A 13,879-nucleotide genomic window follows, 5' to 3' on the forward strand; every position below is an offset into this window, starting at 1 on the left:
GCTCAATCCCAGGACCCTGGGATCATGACCTGAGCCGAAGGCAGACGCTTAACCGACTGAGCCACCCAGGCGCCCTGCCTAAGTTAAATTTTAAAAGATCAATATGTAATATTCTTCGGAGATCGTCTGCATGTAACAGAGGTCCAGAAAATAACTGGCTTCCATTTTCCTTCTCCTGGCCTCAGTTTCTCCAATACGCTATATGAGAATGGGGCCAAAACGGAGAGGCGCTCTCTGGTGGGCTTGTCAGTTGCAAAGCCGATGGCGGCACAAGTATCAGCTGAAATAATGACTGGTACGAAGTCACGGAGAGCTTGAAATTCACTCGTGGAACTGACTGATTACCTAGCAGTGTTCTGGTTGTGGGCGTGACCTACAGAGCCAGAACATCAGAGGAAGGCCCGGCACCGTCAACAAGCTCACTATTCCCAGGGAAATTTAAAAAGTTTTTCGTAGGTGCGGGAGACTGTGGGCAGCGGTGTGGTGGGGAGGGGTCCAGTACTGGGATAGAAAGGGAGAATCAGGTAGACATTGATGGATTGTGTACCAATTAACAGTCCCAGCACGATCTCCAAATTCTTCCAGGAGAAGGAACTAAGATCCCACTGCAGCTAAGTACATCCACCACACCTAGCAGAGATTGAGAGCCCAATGCTTATTTCAAGCATTAAAAACGTATCGAGAAACTATTCATAAAGGACAATGGTACTGAGGAAATAGCAATGAACGTGACAGATAAGCCCTTCTTAGAGCTTATGCATCAGAGGGGTAGAGGTTATCAATAATACTGCAACAAAGTAGGGTGAGATCTGTCCACGGAACTGTGCGAGCAAACTGAATGCCCGATTAATAACCATCTGCTGTATTGATTGTGCAGAAAGCGGGGGGAATACTGTCTGCTACGGGGGATTCTCCTATCTGAACCACATACTCTTCTAGCGGCACCTGTGAAAAGCACAGGAGTGAATCATCAAAACTCGATATCTCCAGTCTCTAAGCAGAATGGACAACCAGCTGCCAAAACAGTTTCTTGTTTGTGCTCCTAAAAAGAAATGCGTGAGGAAAACACTAGGAAGAACACTGCTAGGCTCCAAGAGCACACTGTAAAGCAATGCAACTACAATTTTAGGTATCGGGAAACTAGAGCAGAAAATTGCAAACTCTGCGACCACCAGAGATGATGTGGTTCATTTCTACCTGAAAACGATGGACTGAGACCATAAAACACAAACAGATTCAGAGCAGCATGAAGCATAAATGTTACTAAAATAGACGTCTAAATATGTATAAGGATAGGACCCCTATTAAAATTCACTATTAAACAAAAATAAAAAAGCCAATAAATATACGTCCACCCCCTTACATCTAAGTCCTTTGCTGGAGTGAGTCACATTAAGTGTCTAATTTTAAATTTAATTATTGTTTTTCTGTATTCATCCTTTAGCAATGGTACCAATTAATAAACACCAAGATGGCTAAGCAGTAGGGAAGGAGAAGGACATCTGGAGTTAATATAAATACACTACTAATGTATGTGTACGGGTTATCAGTGAATAGTACTGTGAATTATTCATTATTATGAACTGTACAGGGTAATAAGAATCAGCCCTTTTTATGGAAGAACAAAAATGCAAACAAGTAAGCAAAAGATGAAGTACAGAGCTGATCAGCATGACAGATATGAAGCGTCATGATTCAACTTTTTTTTGGTAAGCTTGGAGTACAAATCAGGCCCCAAGATATCTGCTACCTTCCTCCCCTACTCTGCTAGAGTACATATATCACACCCCTTGCCAAACACTAGCTCTGGTTGGATTAGATCACAAGGAAGGGCACCTACAACACATCTAAGAGGAAGAGAAATGCAGATTCCCTCACAGGGGAGCCTTGGGCCCCATGTGCCTGTCAAGGTCAGGCCACGGGGTGTGGCTGTAATATCTAGAGCTAAGAAAACGCTACCAAACTTGCCCATCCGTGGGCTTCCTACATCCTGTTCAGTTACACCTCCTTTCATTTCCAAGAAGCTATGTGTGCTGCAGACTTAGAGAGCCGGTCCTGCACATTCAACACAAGCAATTCTTGAAAGATTCTGAACGGTAAACTACCTTTTCCCAACCCTTGCTCCCTGGCAAGAGGAAGGAATCAAGTGACAAGAATTTTTATATGGGGACAATGAGAACAGAAACAAGCCAGTTTGTGAAAAATCATTAGTTAAGAGAGATAAAAATGAGTCTATAATGTAATAGCGGAGCAAATATTATCAAAAGCTAGCAATATTATTATTTGAGTCAGTCTGAAGACGTGCCTTTTATCTTCAGCATGAAACATATTAAGTTAGCATTGATCTGGTACATTTTGTTCTAAATTTGCCACAAAGTGAGAAACGGGCTCAAAAACACAAGAAAAAAAATAGCTATGTGTGTTTATTACACTATTCTGGCAATATCAGGGACTTTTTATCCATACTATTTATCTTTTTCATCATGGGGAACAGCAAGCCTCTGGAAGAAGAATCTTCATGACTAAGGATTAGATCAGCATTTTATACAGATGTGGGTCATATTAATAACTGTTGTTTAACTGAAAATTACTACATTGTCTCTTGCGCAAGTCTCGCTTTTGTATACAAATGCTTCCTTTAGTCAAGATGAAGACAAAAATATAGACACTCAAGAAGAGAAAAATAATTCGCTTAGAACTTTCTTAACGTTCACAGAAGAACGTCAGATACATACAGGTTTTCCACCCCAAACTGAAAAGCTCAGAAATGAACATTCCAGGATGTTAACACTGGGTTCACAGCTGATGTTTCTCCCTAGCCTGGGCCTGAACTTGGAGCCTCCAAGCTCTGTCACCCCGGGGCAGCACACCCAACCCGGTTTCCCGACGGGCTTTCTTTGCTTAGCGGCCGAGAGCTGCTTTATTTCGCAATATTTTCCTGCCCTTTGCCATGCACCTGCCGCCCTGTGAACCACCATTTCACAGAACTCCTCCCGCAGCAATGCAAAACCTCCGTCTGAAACCAGTCTTTCCGGAGAGGAGATGAAAGTTATCTTGCCCTCTAGCGAAGGCTCCGCCTGGAAGCAATTGCACCGTGACACCCCCAGCAGTCTGAAGCCCCGGCCTCCGCACGGTCTTCAAGCCCTGGGCCATGCTACCCATTTCCCCTCCCCCTAGCCCTTCCTAAAACAGTCGAGAGTGGAGGAAGGGAGGCTCCTAGAATTTGTCCAACGCCCTGCATCTCCCATCTGATAGAAGCAACAGTACCGACCATCACAAGAGGGTGGCTGCCTTTCGCTTCTGCATCACTGGAGCCCAAGAGAAGTGCCACAAGCGGAAATGACAATCCGAGAGGGGGATATTAATAGGGATATCTACGTACGAGATGCAGGGAGGACGCTCCCCACCTCCTTATCTCCTCATCCCTGAGTATCATACACGTACACACACCACCATCACCGCCCTCTCCCTCCCATTAAGCACGCACAACCCCAGCATGCAAGTACAAACTTGCTTACAATTTGTCTGCAAATTGTTCGGCTTGCACCCACATTCATATTCTCTCTCTCTCTCTCTCTCTCTCCTTCCTTCCATGTCTCTCTCGCTCTTCCTCCTTTCCTTTTACCTTCACTCTCCCAGGCTCGTCCAGGTTCCCGGCAGCAAAGCGAGCGCACGGCCGGCCGCGGGCTCCGGGAGCTCGCGAGCGGTTGCAGGGCTGCGGGGAGCCGGGCCGCCCTGGTTACGGAGTACAACACGCCGGCCGTCTCCCTGCCCGCGGCAGATCAGCAGCCGCGCTCCCCTGGGCGGCTCGCACACTCGCTCACTCCTGCGCCCAGCTGCTCGGCGACTCTGCCCTCCCTCTGCAATCGGGTCCTCCCCTCGGATGCACCCTGGGGTTTTAGGCCTCCCTCCCCCCCTCCCCCGCCCCCTGCACTAAAGCTCCTTTCGGAGATCGGCCAGGCGGGTTCAGCCCCCCGGCGGGATGCGGGTTCTACCCCTGCGCCGCCACACCCCTCCCCGGCCCGGTGCCCCGCGCCCCGCGCCCGGCTCCAGGATGAGCGGGTCCCTGGAAGAGCGGGGACCGGGGCCTGGAGGCGCTCTCGCAGGCTTCCCCTACCTCCTGGAGATGCACGGCCTCCGGCGTTTCTCCACAGCTGCAAACCCGAGCCGTGACCCACCCTCTCGGTAACCTTTCTACGCGGGGAGAGGAGGAGAAGGAATGGCCGAGAGCGCCGGGGAAGAGATGCGCTGCACTAGCCGTTAACTTTTGCCTGGAGTTCCCACCGCCCGGGTGACCTTTCTAAGCAGAACCTATCTTGAAAGGCTGGGGAGGTTCCCCGATGGTCCCAGGAAGGAAGTGATGCAGTTCAGTGAGGACATTTAGCACACTCCTTTCAAATCAACTTTCAAAAAGAGCGTAACAGCTGACCTTTTGCCTGTCAGATCAGTAGCAAACAATTTTTAGGGAGACTGGTCAGACTACAGGCTTTTGTTGTTGTTTATAAAGCTTAGATTTCCTGAGAAGGCACTTGCCATCTTAGTTCTATTTATTCTTGGTTATTCATTAAGATGATGCTGAAGAACCTCCTTCAGTTTCTTCAGACCCCCTGTATGCATGCTGCACATTGTGGAGCTGTTTGTCTTTTATCACAAGTCCTTCTCATGGTGTAGAGGAGATCCTGGTGTTGCCTAGTTGCATTCAGGAGAATCTATTTTGTTGTGGTTTTATGGTCTCCAAGCAAAGTCAAACACAGTCTCCCTTCACCAACAATGAAGCCCAAGTCCAACAGGATTATGGCAACCGAAATAATGAAAGCTATGCTGCAAGGATCTTAAAAATAATAATTACCCCTCGAATTTTTAATCTATTCTCTAAATTTGCTAAATGGAGGGGCCATCTTGGCTTCATGCCTTCCCCTCACTTGCCGCCAGCACTCCGTGATGTAGCTGTGCATTTTCTTCAAATTCTTTTTCTTCCAGATCTCATCAAAACAATATCTGAAAGGAATCCGGTAAACCAATCTGATGTGCTCTTATTCCTTGTGTTTACATTTTTTAGAGACCAAAGAATAAATCTCTAATGGCAGAATTTGTTACACCAGGAAGTTGGGCCTGAAGAGGGCACAGTTTGGGGGGGGAATCACTCTCAATGTATACCCTGCCTCCGCCTCAGGGTGACACTTAAGGATACCCAGAGCTCCTTGTGGAGATAACCCACAAGAGCCCAATCATTCCAGATAGCACCCTCTTCCTGTTTGGTCATGAGACGGGGTTCCAAACTTCCAGGCCTGCCACTCAGGAGGAAACAATCAGACTCCGTTCTCCCTCTGTCTCCATCTTTGTAGAGCCAATTCACCCTTAAGGCTTTGGAAGATGGGATAAGAAGGTATTTTACAAACTCAATGCTCTGTGTGTTAGGCAGTTGCTTCCTTAGTTGCCTTACTTGTAAATTCTGAGACTGAAACATTGTTCCCACCAAGTGAAACTCCCTTATGAGACTTAGCCACAGTCCTCCTAGGCTCAGGCAGTGGGAGCCTGGGGCTGTCTGGCTGGCACAGTTGTCTGATGAGCTGACCTTCCACTCTCAGTCATCTCCATCCTCCGCACAAAGGCTAAGCACATTACAGACTTTGGGAAAAGGCTTGTCTTTCTCATACCCCCCACCCTGGGGGAGTTTGTGGTAGCCCTGATTATTCAACAACTGTTGCTTGAACGCCCACCCTATGCCAAATGGACTGTGGCTACAGGGGCAGGCAAAACCTGCCCCAGTTCCCGCTTTCACAGAGCTTACCTTATGATTGGGAATATAGCCATTCATCAGAACCACACAAATAATTCTAAAACCCCGACCTCCAAGAAAAGGCACATGTTATGAGAGCCTTTGATGAATTAGTTAATGAAATTAATTTAGTTTAATGATCAGAAAGACTGCTAGGAAGTGATCTGCAGGAGGAGTGGCATGACCTAGGTGCAAGAGGGGTAGGGTGCGATGTGGAAGAGCGCTCCAGACAGAGGGAAGAGCATGGGCAAAGCTCTACGGAAGAAAAATGCATGGTGCATTGGAGGAAGTGAGGAGGTCCACAGTGCTGCAGAAGAGACAGCAAGGGAAGGGAGGGAGCTTCGGGAACGATGGGCCCCATGAGGCTCAAAAGGAATGAAGGACAGACTGGGCAGGCCTGAAAGAGCAGCCCAAATTGATGAGTCTTTACATGAAGCCATGAAAGCGTTTTCAGTAGGTGGTGCAATGTGATCAGTTTCATGTTTCGAAATGTTCCCTTTGGCTGTACTATGAAAACAGATAAGGTGTGGGGCCAAAATGGGTACAGGTGAATCATTTAGAAAGCTGCTACAAGTAATCCTTTAGGAAGATCCTAGTGTTTATAATTAGAGAGATGGTGGTGGAAAGAGTGGATGGATTTGAGGGGGATTTAATGGGAAACATCTATGGGACATAAGGCCATGTGTGGCCAAAGGAAGTCAGAATAATATAATGGTCAGAGTCTTGGATTTGGGTGCAAGAAAGCCCTAGGTTTGGATCCTAGCTCCATCATTAGGTACCCATGTGATTTTTAGCCAGAAATTTAACCTTTCACAAGTTCAGATTTTACAAACCTATAATTAGGATTATAACCATATAGCTCATTCACAGGGCTATTGTGGGGACTAAATGAGCTGATACCGGGAAAGCACTTCATACTTCAGTGCCTGGCATGCAGCCAGGAAATGCAATATAATTATAATGCATCACTATTATAGTTATAGTAACTGTACTGAAGTTGGCAAATAAAGGGAAAACAGTCTCTCCTTCACTTTGCAACAGGCTGATTGGGTTAGGATACCAGTTCCTAAGAGCAGCAAAATATAATCATGGGACCATCACAGGCCGAGAGACCACTGCCAGGGTAGCAATTCCCACTTTCCTCCTCCACCAAGCCCAAGGTCAGTGCTTCTCATCTGTCTTCTCTTTGTACTCTCTCAGTTTACATAGAGACCCATTCTCATCCAGCATGATAGCTGGACCCCCAATCTCCCCTCTTTCCATTAATAAGAGGTGCTAAAGAACAACAAAAACTCACAGACCGGTTTCAGTTCAGCTTTACCCCAAATGCCTGCATCATTGTGCTCTAAGTATTTGTAAATTTAGAAGAGTTCTAGTGCCCGTACAAAATCAGCAAATAGTAGTTTTTATTTTTATCATTTCTCTTTTATGTAATTATATTAATACTAAGGCAAAAACTTGCCATAATTATGTTATTTATCAAAAGGATCAGCCTTAGGGTCTTACAAGAGGGGTATCTTCATGGCACAAGAACACATGCAACTCAAAACTGGATTTTCTCTTTCACCTCCCTCCCTTAGTCTTAAGTCTCTTCAAAACACACTTCTATGCACAGAGCAGGGAAACTCTAAACAAAATAGCTCTCTTATTTTTTAAAGGTCAAGAGACTTGTAACAATCAAGGCCTTGATACAGTCAGTTCTGGTCTGGCTGGATTTTAAGAGATTGGCAGCCCCTTACTAGGTAATTTCTGCTGGTGGAGTCTGCTAACAAAGGATGAAGGACAGACCAGGGAGGAAGGGCTCACTTCGGCTGGCAAGGAAGCCTCAGAAAGATTTGGGGTTCCAAGTACGAAGCTCACCCAAATCCTCCAGAAGGCCTCTTTCCCAATTCACAGGGCCCACTCTTTACAGTGAAAGCCTTCACTTTCACATAAGAAACCTAGCAAGGTTTTGAATTCATCTTGCATTATAAAGTTCCAGAGCAACAGATCTTAGTCCTGATTTTTAGTTATATCAACAATATGGCTGCAAGCATAAGGGTCTTAGAAGCTTTCTGGGTCTTTGGCCATGACCTGACCCAAGATTGTAAAGTTCTTGGGCTTGCCATGTTCTTTCTTATGGTCTCTATTATAGTCAGAAGGGGCTGATATACCCCATAGTTCTCCAGTTCTCTTTTCTATTCCACAGCAATAGCCAATGTGGGTTCTTGACTTCAACAGGCCCTTAATTTTAGGCATCCATAGGTGTAACTTTAAGTAACTGCTAGCCACTGCATGCCCCGTCCCCTTAGAATTCTATTTTACACTGGAATGAGATCATCAGTGGATGCAAACCCAACCAGATCAACCAACCAACCCGAGATTCCCATCTTTGTAGGTCTGGAACAGTCTTGGCATGAGATATTGTGCCGATCAGGATTCATTGATGAAAAATCAAAGCAATGTGATTCATTAATGAAAAATCAAAGCAATGTGAAGATTTTAGGGGCTCAAAAGTTGTTGCTAAAGCTAGAGAAGTGACCATTATGGTGGCTGCCTTTAACTTTCAGTAACACCACTGGAGGTACAATTCCAGAACTCAGCAACTAGCTGCTGCCACCTAGAGGTCAAGATACTGAAGCAAATGGCCCGCAGTACCACAATGCCCCTGTTCTGAGGCTCCCCCTGGTGGTAGAGCTTGGCATTCCATCAGTCACTGTAGAACTAATGCCATTGAGGTCGGAGGGGGAAATTGTTTTGTGTCCCCTTGGCTTTCAGATCTCTTGTGAGAATATTGGCCCAATGCAAATTTCATCCAAAACCCGGAGGAAAGGGAGCCTTAGAAATGTAATTCCCAAACTTCCAGCCCTTGAACACAGAACGGATTGTGAATGAAGGTTATTTGCCAACAAAACAGTATTTAATACAAGCACAGAATTAGGGTGACCAGGATCATGCAAATATTTATTTAGATCAAAACTCACAGAAATTGCAGTTTAAGACATCGAATTTTAAAATCTATTTCAACTCATATTTAATATTGTTTTTGAATTCTAAAAGTTAGGATTTTAAGACTTTTTTTTTTTTTAAACAAAACATTTAGCTTACTGATACATTTTAAGATAAGTCATTAATTCTCTGGTGTGATTTTTGTCACTTTCTCCCCACGGTTCCTTCATTAGCAATAATGACAGTTATTCCATAACGATAATCTCTGTTGTTAATACCCCACTCTCTGATCACCTCCTTTTTTGGTTCTAGCCCACACCCTCTAGTGCTCCAATTCCAATAATCCCTCACCTGAGCAGGACCTCATATCCATTGTTAGGGCCACTGCTAGCCTCCATGATGCCTTAGAATTAGTCTTCAAGACGCTTCACTTCAATCTTTTGGAAACTGCTATAATAGACCATGTTTTGATAAAACAAGACATTTGAGTGCCATCTTCCAGAAAATTATTATAATCAATATACAAATCAGAAATTTCAGATATGAATGGAGCCCACTTGAAAGGGGTACCTCGGGTGTGTATAGTGTGTAACCTACATTAACCATATATGACAGCTCGGGGACTATTGATCCTACCATTGTTTTTCATTCCCATCGTCCCTTTTATGTTTATTCCTCTTAAACCAGTTTACATTCCATGTTTAATCATTATATTCACTTCCTTGCACTTATCCTCAACTACTTTTCCTCTCACTTTGTCCCCTACTCACTTGGCTAAACCGCATACCTTGTTAAATTCAACACTGCCTACTTTGTACCTGTGTTCACAATGCTGAACTTGGCTGGAGAGAAACCCCATCACCCTAACTGGACTTTGCATTCACAATCACTCAATCAAATGCCCTGGAATACTTTGTTTCTCTAATCAATACAGCCTTCCACTTCCTGATGCAAATTTCATACTTTTTCCTATTTCTTCAAACTTCCAACATCTTTCCCTACATCTAAATTTTCAATTGCTAACTTTTCTTCCTATTTTCCTTGAACATTTTGAGTCCTCAAAAGAGAATGTTGAGACGCTCCCACCACCATCTGCACTATCTGCATCAGTGCTATATATAATATGCAAACTTGTCTTTTATTGCCACTAATGAACTCCTCAAACTCCTAGCTAAGGCTAACTCCTCCACTTATGTATTCAATCCGTCCTTCCTACCAATGATCTTTTCTCTCTTCTCAGAGCCATTAATTTCTTTTCTCTTATTAGTTCATTCCCATAAACATGTAAACACGCTGTTATTTCTCTCATATTAAAAAAAAAAAAAACAGGGGCGCCTGGGTGGCTCAGTTGGTTAAGCGTCTGCCTTCGGCTCAGGTCATGATCCCGGGGTCCTGGGATCGAGCCTCGCATCGGGCTCCCTGCTCAGCAGGCAGCCTGCTTCTCCCTCTCCTACTCACCCTGCTTGTGCTCTCTCTCTTTCTTTCTCTCTCTCTGTCAAATAAATAAAAATCCTTTAAAATTTTTAAAAAAAATAAAAAACAAACAAAAAAACAAACCATGATCATGACCTGAACTCCAAATACCACCCCTTATTTTTCAAGCCAACTCTGACAGAGTTGTCTATACTCACTGTTGGCATTTCTCTCATCCCCCTTGCTCTTGAACTCACAGCACCCACTTACCTAGTTCCCACTGACTCCTTCTTTGCTAAATTAAAGGTCTCATCTCTGTCGCTATCTTGACCTATGAGAACCATTTGACTTATTTCCTCTCTCCTCCTTAAAATGTTTTTCCTCACTTGCCTTCCTCACTTGCTTTGTCCTTATTTTATTGCTTCTTATGGCTACTACTTCTTGGTCTCCTTTGCTACTTCCTTCTCATTTCCCCCACGTCTAGAGTCTGAAGGACCAAGAGCTCCATCTTTGGATCTTTTCTGTCTTCCAGCTACACTAACTCCTAAGGGACCTTATGCAATTTTATAAGAAATTCATATTTCATTTTTAAATATCATGCATATGCTATGAATTCCTAAATTTAAATCTCTAGGCCAGACCTCAGTCCCAAACTCCAGACTTGAATATCCAATCATCTACTTGGGATTTCCACTGGGAAGTTTAAAAGGTATCCCAAGTAAAATATGTCCAAAACTAAATTTGTAATCTCTTCCAGACATGCTCCTGTTTCTTCCTTCCTCACATCGTCACTGATAACTCCATCCTTCTTAGTTGCTCAAGCTAAAGCTTTGGTGTCACATTTGACAATTCTTTTTTTCATTTCTCACCTTTGGTCAAACAGCAAATTATGTTGATTTTATCTTTAAAAATATATCTATAGAACATACTTGTTCTTAGGAAACAAACTCTGAAGTATTTACTAGTAGTAGGACATGGAATACCCAACATATTCTCAAGTGACTCAGAAAAAAGTATCATGAAAAAGAGATTTAAAGGAAGTAAATGGGGTAAAATGTAAACAATCGAGGTATCTAGTTGAAAGGTATATGGGAGTTCTATGTAATATTCTCAAAACTGTTCCCTTGGTTACCAAAAACATACTAAAATCCATTACTCATTAGCTCTACTGCTGTCACCATGGATCATCATCTCTTGACTTCAGGCTGTTCTTAATATAATGACCAGATAAATCTTATGACAGCATAAATTAGGTGCTGTCACCCTTTGCTCAAAACCCTTCAATAGTATTCCATCTTACTTAGAGTGAAGACTCAAGTCCTTTTATGATCTGCAAGGGTCTACTTGATTTGCCCCTACCTCCCCATTGGTTACATAGTCTCAACTCCAAGTCTTCCCTCAGTTCACTGTACTGCAGGCCACATTCATTCCTTGGTTACCAGGCAAGCACCTGCCCCAGGGCCTCGCCATATAATATCCCTTCTGCCAAGAAATACAACTCTGAAAATTATTCAGAGGGCTTATTCCCTAACCCCTTTCAGGTCTCTTATCAAATGTCACCTTCTTCTAAGTCTTTCTTGGATGCCCTATATACAATTTTAAAATAACCTCCACTTTACCTTGAACTTTCTATCCTTCTCCATTTTTTTTTCTCCAGCACTTGGCACCAACATTGTATATATTTTCCTTACTTGTCTAGTTTATTTTCTGTCTACCCTTAGAATGTAAGCTCCATGAGGGCCGATAGTTTTGTGTTTCTTAACTCTTACATTCTCAACATTTAAAACAGACACAGAGGGGCAACTGGGTGGCTCAGTCTGTTAAGCGTCTGCCTTCAGCTCAGGTCATGATCTCAGGGTCCTGGGATTGAGCCCCCCATGGGGCTCCCTGCTCAGTGGGGAGTCTGCTTCTCCCTCTCCTTCTGCCCCTCCTCCTGCTCATCCTCTCTTTCTCATTCTGCTCTCTCTCAAATAAATAAATAAAGTCTTTTTAAAAAAACAAAATAAAACAGACACATAGGGGCGCCTGGATGGCTTAGTCAGTTAAGTGTGCAACTCTTGTCTTTGGCTCAGGTCACAATCTCAGGGTCATGATCTCAGGGTCGTGATCTCAGGGTCCTGATATCAAGTCCTGTGTCAGGCTCCCCTCTCAGTGGCGAGTCTTCTGGAGATTCTCCCTCTTCCTCTGCCCTTCCCCCGGCTCTCTCTAACTCTCCCTCTAAAATAACAAATAAATTTAAAAAATCTTTTAAAAATAAATAAAACAGACACATAAAAGGTACTAAATAAATATTTGTTGAATAGGTAGGTGAGTGACTAATGTACCAATCTCACTATACCTTATGGATTTTTACATACCATCAATTATACCTGTTATGTTATAATCAAAGCCAGTAGAAGTTGGTTGCCCAAGTCTCCAGGACCCTCAGTGGGTCACCAGCACAGGATTATTCCACACTTCATGATGTAAAGTGGTAGAAAACAATCTTTTTTTTTCTTTTCGGCTCTTAATTCTACCCTTTCTTTGGTTCACAATTTTATAACTACTTTAAAACACTTCTGCCACTGTACTTCTGTTGTTTAGATATATCTTTTTTTTTTTTTTGCCTAAAATGACTTCTGATCTCTGAAATCTAATAAATTCACTTCTGAGATGTTGTGTTCTTTTCATAGTTCCCTTGAGTTTGTGTCACAGTCTAGGCATTTTGGAGTCTTTTCTCTGTTCTTCACCATATATTAATATCATCTACCCTTTCTCTGTCCTTATTTCTCTCTTTTCCAAAGGACCTTAACATTTTCTGGATACTTTAAAAATTAATTTCATTGGCCACCACCATTCTGCCTCACTTGTGTATAACGATTTTGCTAAATGCTGTTTTGAACTGAGCTTTTGTTTACAGAATAATTGAGCCAGTAATGACATCAAGTTGTAGATGAGTTTGCAATAGGAAAAGATCATGTGGATTGAAGAACTTCTTAATTGGATTCCTACAAAGACTGTTCCAGAGTAGCTAAACGAGCTCACTGGTACACACAGTTTTATTGGCCACTTGGAAATACTTCAAGGAGCCCCTGAGAAAGGAAAAGAGGTCCTTACTTGTGTATTTCTTCTTCCTGGTTTATTTCACTATCCATACCTATTTCCAGCTGGAAAATTTGTGGTAAATCATCAGAATCAAGTTTCTGTGTGAACATGTGTTTGTTCATACTCATTATGATGCAAGCTGCAGAAAAGTCAGCTGAAATTGGCAAAAACAATACAGAAGATTTATTAGCTCATGAAAGTGTGAAAGGACAGATTTCAGGATTCATCGAAAGTTCCAGTCAAGGATTTGGTTCCAATATTCTACTCACTGTTATTCTGCCCACATGTTGGTTTCATTCTAAGGCTGATTGCCCTATGGTTGTAGGATAGCTAACAAATAATAGGCCACATACTTCTTGGTTTACCCATTGGGAAAGAAAGTACTTTTGTCTAAAAGTTCCAGGAAAAGTTTATAATATTTATTCCAATTGAATCAGCTTAGGTTATGTGCCTAATACTCTTCTTCCAACCAAGCCAAGAGGAATAAAATGTTCTCATTTGCTTTAGCTAATCAAGACCCATCCTTGGCATTACACTTGACACAATATTTTCCCAAAACAAGTAAGTCTACATGAATAAGTTACCAATGTCTGTATTCGTCGGAATCCCAAAGGAATCAGAAATCATACGGACTAAATTAGGATATTTTGAGGTGAGATGTATTTGTTTTAGTTC

At 43.1% G+C, this 13,879-nt stretch overlaps 1 protein-coding gene across 2 annotated transcripts in view; it reads right to left on the bottom strand.

The window, feature by feature from the left end:
- The window catches only part of SYNE1 (spectrin repeat containing nuclear envelope protein 1), a 429,147-nt gene extending 424,824 nt beyond the window's left edge, over window positions 1-4,323 (bottom strand). Inside the window, exon 1 of one of the 2 annotated variants that reach the window (XM_081829165.1) lies at window positions 4,118-4,323. The gene's annotated coding sequence lies outside the window, so the exon portion shown is untranslated. The remainder of the gene's footprint in view (window positions 1-4,117) is intronic. The other variant, XM_081829163.1, reaches the window with a different exon arrangement.
- Between the last annotated feature and the right edge of the window lie 9,556 nt (window positions 4,324-13,879).

The sequence above is a fragment of the Leptonychotes weddellii genome, chromosome 8 (assembly GCF_054177405.1).
Source record: "Leptonychotes weddellii isolate Sample4059 chromosome 8, ASM5417740v2, whole genome shotgun sequence".
In the NCBI taxonomy this organism is placed as follows: Eukaryota; Metazoa; Chordata; class Mammalia; order Carnivora; family Phocidae; genus Leptonychotes; species Leptonychotes weddellii.